Consider the following 8,049-nt stretch of genomic DNA (forward strand, 5'->3'; position numbering starts at 1 on the left):
ACTTTCCACAGTCACTTTAAACTTAACAACCTTTATAACACACGCTATAAATCACAGAGATTCACAGACTTTACTTACGATGCGCACTGTTCGCTTGACTCAATTATCTATATCTTCAATCTATCTGCCTCTCTCGCTGGCTTTCTTTGCCAGGCTTATATACTAAAAAAGAGGGCGTCTAGCAAACACTCGGATATTTGCAGGGTTCCCCGATAATTTTAGAAACTCCAGCGCGCATGATCCCAGCGTCACGCTACTTCCGCTGTCACAACAATATTTTGGAAGTACATTTACTTATGTATTTTACAAAAAAAAAGAAATTTACTATGCGTTTGTGTAACAAATTGAAAAATGATTTATTTTATTTGTTTATTGTAAATACATTCTGTAATTTAATGTTAAAATCACATTTCGAAAGTTGTTTAAAGTTTTGATACACTAAATTTGATGCCGTGTTCAAGTACACGTTGATAATATACCCTTTACATATTACGTTTGTTTGATTTGGATAAAACAAACTACATTGGGCTATTTTCTGTGTGCATTGTGGAGAATCTGACTCCAGATTTTAGTGTTATAAGTTCATAGATTTACCGTAGTCCCACCGGAAAACTACATTCTACGACTACTTGAAATATGTTATTCTTCTGGTTTTTTCTTTAACTTACAATATTCCGATATTATTTTATGATACTTAATACTTTATTGGTGACTGTGCGTTGTTTGATTGTTTACTAAAATACTATAAATATTAATTTAATAGATTCCGACGTTCAGATGATGATATATGGAATAAACTTCAAAACGAAAACATAACGGTAAGATATCCTTCTGATAACCTTCTTGACATAACGGTAAGATATCCTTCTGATAACCTTCTTGATATAATAGTAAGGTAACCTTCTTGACATAACGGTAAGATATCCTTCTGATAACCTTCTTGACAAAACGGTAAGATAACCTTCTCATAACCTTCTTGATATAATAGTAAGGTAACCTTCTTGACATAACGGTAAGATATTCTTCTGATAACCTTCTTGACATAACGGTAAGATAACCTTCTGATAACCTTCTTGACATAACGGTAAGATAACCTTCTCATAACCTTCTTGATATAATAATAATGTAACCTTCTTGACATAACGGTAAGATATCCTTCTGATAACCTTCTTGACATAACGGTAAGATAACCTTCTGATAACCTTCTTTATATAATAGTAAGGTAACCTTCTTGACATAACGGTAAGATAACCTTCTGATAACCTTCTTGACATAACGGTAAGATAACCTTCTCATAACCTTCTTGATATAATAATAATGTAACCTTCTTGACATAACGGTAAGATATCCTTCTGATAACCTTCTTGACATAACGGTAAGATAACCTTCTGATAACCTTCTTGATATAATAGTAAGGTAACCTTCTTGACATAACGGTAAGATAACCTTCTCATAACCTTCTTGATATAATAATAAGGTAACCTTCTTGACATAACGGTAAGATAACCTTCTAATAACCTTCTTGACATAACGGTTTGATACCCTTCTGACAACCTTCTTGAGATAACAGTAATATAACCTTCTGATAACCTTCTTGACATAATAGTAAGGTAACCTTTTTTGACATAACGGTAAGATAACATTCTGATAACCTTCTTGACATAGTGGTAAGATAACCTTCTGATATTCTTCTTGATATAACGGTAAGATAACCTTCTTGACATAATGGTAAGTTAACCTTCTTGACATAACAGTAAGATAATCTTCTTGACATAACGATAATGTAACCTTCTTGACATAACGGTAAGATAACCTTCTTGACATAACGATAATGTAACTTTCTTGACATAATGGTAAAGTAACCTTCTTGACATAACAGTATGATAACCTGCTTGACATAACGGTAAGATAACCTTCTTGACATAATGGTAAGGTAACCTTCTTGACATAATGATAACGTAACCTTCTTGACAAAACGGTAAGGTAACCTTCTTGACATAATGGTAAAGTAACCTTCTTGACATAACAATAATGTAACCTTCTTGACATAATGGTAAGATAATCTTCTTGACATAACGGTAAGGTAACTTTCTTGACATAACGATAATGTAACCATCTTGACATAATGGTAAGATAATCTTGCTGACATAACGGTAAGATAACCTTCTTGACATAACGATAATGTAACCTTCTTGACATAATGGTAAGATAATCTTCTTGACATAATGGTAAGGTAACTTTCTTGACATAACGATAATGTAACCTTCTTGACATAATGGTATGATAATCTTGCTGACATAAAGATAAGATAACCTTCTTGGCATAACGATAACGTAACCTTCTTGACAAAATGGTAAGTTAACCTATTTGACATAACAATAATGTAACCTTCTTGACATAACGGTAACGTAACTTTCTTGACAAAATTGTAAAATAACCTTCTTGACATAACGGTAACTTAATCTTCTGGACATAATGGTAGGAAACCTTCTTGACATAACGGTAAGATAAACTTTTTGACATAGTGATACGGTAACCTTCTTGACATAATGGTAACTTAACCTTCTTGACATAATGGTAGGAAACCTTCTTGACATAACGTAAGATAGACTTCTTGACATAGTGATACGGTAACCTTCTTGACATAATGATAAGGTAACCTTCTTGACATAATAATATCGTAACTGTCTTGATATAATTGTAAGGTAACTTTATTGACATAATGATATGATAATCTTTTTGATATAATGAGAAGGTAACCTTCTTGACATAGTGATATGGTAACCTTCTTGACATAATGGTAAGGTAACCTTCTTGACGTAATGGTAAGATAACCTTCTTGAAATAATAATATCGTAACCATCTTGAAATAATGGTAAGGTATCTTTATTGACATAATGATATGGTAAACTTCTTGACATAATGTTAAGATAACCTTCTTGACATTATGGTAAGGTAACCTTCTTGACATATTGGTAAGCTAATCTTTTTGACATAACGGTAAGATAAACTTCTTGACACAGTGATACGGTAACCTTCTTGACATAATGGTAATTTAACCTTCTTGACATAATGGTAGGAAACCTTCTTGACATAACGGTAAGATAGACTTCTTGACATAGTGATACGGTAACCTTCTTGACATAATGATAAGGTAACCTTCTTGACATAATGGTAAGATAATCTTCTTGACATAACGGTAAAGTAACCTTCTTGACATAACGGTAAGATAACCTTCTTGACATAACGGTAAAATAACCTTCTTGACATAACAGTAAGATAACCTTCTTGATATAACGGTAAGGTAACATTCTTGACATAATGGTAAGATCACCTTCTTGACATAACGGTAAGGTAACGTTTTCGACATAACGGAAATATAACCTTCTTGAAATAACGGTATGGTAGCGTTTTTGACATAACGAAAATATAACCTTCTTGACATAACGGTATAAAAACCTTCTTGACATAATGGTAAGATAACCTTCTTGGCATAACAGTAAGGTAACCTTCTTGACATAAGTAGAATTAAGAATTCGTTGTAGTTTTCTACTAATACAACTATTGTTCAAAGGTCACTAAAGAGAAAAATATTTTTTCGTAAAACCACGTTGGAGAAAGTAGAATTAAGAACTGATTTCAGTTTCTTACTAATACAACTATTGTTCATATGTCACTAGAGAAAAAAAATAACCCTTCCTAAAACCGTGTTGTAAAAAATAGAATTAAGAATTGATTGTAGTTTCTTACTAATACAACAATGGGGAACTTGTTCTCCCGCGGTGGCCACTAGAGGCGCTACGAGTCCCGGGCCAACAAACCTTCGCGCGCCAGTCGCTGCTGTTGTTGTTTGTAAGGATTACCCGCTCTATTAATTTTACACAATTATCTATTATATGGCAATCAATATACCTTAATTTGAAATGTTATTTATGCAAGTGAAATATATTCTTGAAATGTATTGGGTTGAAATGAAAATTTTTATGCATACCGTAAAATCTCTTGTAAAGACGCACAAAATGCCTCTATATTTTCTGTATTCATACATGTTTAATAGTACACCTTAGTATTTAGAATGCTTCGACAATGTGTTTTATATGCTTATACATACATTTCTCATAAAATAACAAAGAATAAATGAAAGAAAAAAATATGTATTACAATAACATACGGTTTAGTCTGCATATAGTAGTTACATGACTGCCATATGATGGATTAGTGTTGACATACTAGTAGACCCTTACATATTTGATCGTCATATTTTTTGTTTCATGAATAAACAAATAATAACTTGATTTCATTTTCCTTTATGTTTTTAGCAAATATAGCATGACTGGCTACTAAATACTATTATAAAATTGCACAATTCGAGTAACTATAAACTAATAAATTAATATAGAACATAAGCTGCCACCGAAACAACAAGGAACAAGCAGATGACATTTTCAATTGCCCTATATGGAAAGAAAATATAAAACTTTCAGTTAAAATTTCACTGAAATGTGTACTTTTGTCAGCCATTAACTGACAATATATCAATGTTGTGTAAGCAAATGGCTTGGCGCTGACAAAGCGATTTTAAAGAATGGCTTTGAAGCAAATGAATGTTGGCATTATTAACTCATTGAGGCCTAGCGACTCACATATGTGACACTTAATGTATCTGTTTTTCTATGAAAATGTATTGTGTAAAAAAAACTATTCTTATAAGCAGCAATGTTGTTACCATTAGCTGTGGGCACACAGTTGAACACAAGTTGAGTATTTAGACATTTGCTTTATATATAAATCTCATATGAATTGAAGTTATATATCATTCGCTTTCTAAATACCCAGCTTGTGTTCAACTGTGTGCTTGGTGGTGGCAGGTCACCACCAATTTGCTTGCTGTTGGTTGTGTAATATTTACAGTAATTATTTGTGCTTAAGAAACAGTGTCTTGGCATCCGATATAATCTATATTTGCTTCATGTTGATCAGTTTCAGGCCTTCGATTGTTCCCAGTGAGCTTAATTTATGGCCCGACAGAGACCTTGTCCGCTTCTTCTCGCCCAGTGACTTCAAGAGCAAGTTTCTATCAACACGCATCGTCCTTGATGGTTTGGAAGTACCGATAAAAAACCAAGCAAGCCTGCAGCACAGCAAATAACATTCTCCACATACAAGAACAAAAACACAGCTAAATCAGTTGTCGAAGTATCTCCCTGTAGCCTTCGTGTCACCCGCCTATGGAGGGTCTGCCAGTGATAGACAGATAATTGAGCGAAGCCCTTTGCAGTCTCTCTTAGATCCCAAAGACTCAATTATGGCTGACAAGGGGTTTGACATTCGGGATATGTTTGCTCCCATGGATGTCACCGTTAACATTCCGACTTTCTTCAAAAAGAAGAATCGAATGTCTGGCAAAAGTGTCCTGCGCGACAGACGGATATCCAGTAAGCGTGCTCATGTAGAACGCATTATTGGTCTCGCTAAGACATTTAAGATATTAACACATCCGTTAAACCACACAGAGCCCATTTTATTCATTTTTAATGCAACTTGCTGCTTTCTATAATTTGTGGTATTTAATTAGGCTTTCTAACATTTAGATGCTATTTATATTCTTTATATAAATTTATCAGCACGTTTCAACAATAAATCAGGCATATTTATTAGATACTCCTTTGTAATTAGACTATGTTATTTCAATCAATTTAATTTTTTTATAGGGTTCCAGTCACGCATCAAGCGGCTCAAAAAGGATGCCGTCCCTAGCCAGTTCCCCTGGACTATGCCTGACACTCCTTTAAGTGCTGCTCGTGCAGAACGAAGTGGTCGTCATCAGTTTAAATGGTGCAAGATTGCGGAAGAGCTGACCGTGGAGCCTATGGACACTGCGATCATCCTGGGGGATGTCCCCATGGCAACACTTGATGTGACTGAGGTTGTGTTGGGAGATGATGGCACCCGGGATAATGTCACACAAACAGACTTATCTTGGATGCCAGACACGACTGAGACGACTTGTCAAACAGACAATGTAAGGTGTTCCCTCTACAATGTTCATGATTTCAAGGATGACCCGGAAGGTATGCTTTTTTATGTTGGTGTCATAGACTATACCACCTTCCAGGATGTGCTGCGCTCTCTAGGCCCTGGTGCATACCAACTCACTTAGTGGAATGATATTCAACCATCAATCGATGTTGCCAACCAGCTATTTTTGACCCTGATTAAGTTAAGAACATATAGAGCTAACTTTGACCTTAGTCGAATGTTCAAAGTGGGGGAGCATGAAGTCTACAATTTATGTGTAACCTGGATACGCTTCATGAAGCTACAATGGAGTTTCTTAATATAATATTTTTAGCAAGGGTTGGATCAATAGAATAAATTTATTTAATTACTGCCAATAGTTAGATAGTAGTTTCAATAATGAACATTGCCTACACTATGTTGACCTGACTGTCAAATGCATTCACCTGTCTAAAACGCCCACCCAACTGACAACTTTAGTTTAATTGTAATGCAGGGGCGCTTAATGGGGATTCACAGCCGCTCAAAAGTGTTTGTGAATACTTACCACTTGTTGTGTATAACATCGAGAATAAAGAATTGATATGGGATGTTTAAATTTTAAATTTAGTCAACCATAGGTTCTAATGTATATGGATCCCGGTCAGTGTATGTCATCTATCTAGACACCGTAAGATTATACAATAAAGTACATTTAAGTTACAATTTTAACTTGCCTAATAATGCTTGTTTGACTAAAAATACATTTACTACACTTCTGACTTCATTTAATTTCCATACCTGCAGCCGTTTTCTGTTCATAATCACTTTCTAGAAAGTGAAAATAGCAAACAACACTGTTGCCAGTGGGCGTCCACCGCGGTTTGTTGGCCCATGCGGCAGAGACATCTTACGGCCATTGGAGGCATAATGGCGCTAGTTTCAAAGTCCCCCATTGAACTGCAGTCGGAGAGAATATTGTTAAGCACGTGAGAATTATAGCGTTTGTTACAGAGCGACTGTTGAAATTAAGTGTATCGTAAAGTTGCATTCGGAAAGAATAAACCAGTTTTATTTAAGAATGGACTTGTGTCGCTAAAGTTTCGTCGGAACGAATTTACGGAAAATTAACTAACGAACTTAGTTGTAACAATAGTTTCTTACAGTTCCTGTGATTTCTATTGACAATTTGTTTGTTTGTTTTTGAATTTCACGTAAAGCTACACGAGGGCTATCTGCACTAGCCGTCCCTAATTTACCAGTGTAAGACTAGAGGGAAGGCAGCTAGTCATCACCACCCACCGCCAACTCTTGGGCTACTCTTTTACCAACGAAGAGTGGGATTGACCGTCACATAATAACGCCCCCACGACTGAAAGGGCGAGCATGTTTGGTGTGACAGAGATTCGAACCCGCGACCCTCAGATTGCGAGTCGACTGCCTTAACCACCTGGCCATGCCGGGCCTGACAATTTGTACATTAACCAATAACACCAAATAATATTATATGCTTTGTATTTGTGTATCAACGCATAAAACTAAAAATATTATATGCTTTGCAAAATACTTTCGTCAACTTGCAATTATAATCTTTGGTTAAAATGTAAAACTATTTGTTCTTTAACGAAACTCAGATATGGGTTACTAATCCATCTTGATAAAACCTTTGAGACAAATAGTCCCTCCAAACACAAATAACACTGGCATTATGTAAGATACTATTATTTGGATTGTAAAATGTGTATTTTAAGTGAATAAACTATAAGAAACTTTGCAAAGATTGAATTGTGTCATGAGCCGCAGTCGATGGATTATACCCCCTTTACTAAGCGAATAAGAAATGATCCCGGAAAAGACATTAAAATAACACACAGAAAGTTATTTTATGAAATTTTGGATGCAATTTGCTGCCAAATTGAAATTAGGTTTCAAAGCTCGAAAAATAACATTCCTTGAGCTCCTTAACACTAAAAAACAGGAAGAGAACAAAAAAATATTTCCTGAATTAGCATTAAAATCATTGCAAGATAATAAGATAATTATGGAGAATAC

At 34.9% G+C, this 8,049-nt stretch overlaps 1 long non-coding RNA gene across 1 annotated transcript in view; it reads left to right on the plus strand.

Moving 5' to 3' along the window:
- LOC111087738 overlaps positions 1–6,326 on the plus strand; it is a 15,260-nt gene extending 8,934 nt beyond the window's left edge. Inside the window, exon 3 of the long non-coding RNA XR_002612388.1 lies at positions 5,712–6,326. This is a non-coding gene — a long non-coding RNA (uncharacterized LOC111087738). The remainder of the gene's footprint in view (positions 1–5,711) is intronic.
- The last annotated feature ends 1,723 nt before the right edge of the window (positions 6,327–8,049 follow it).

The sequence above is a fragment of the Limulus polyphemus genome, unplaced genomic scaffold (assembly GCF_000517525.1).
Source record: "Limulus polyphemus unplaced genomic scaffold, Limulus_polyphemus-2.1.2 Scaffold2563, whole genome shotgun sequence".
NCBI lineage: Eukaryota > Metazoa > Arthropoda > Merostomata > Xiphosura > Limulidae > Limulus > Limulus polyphemus.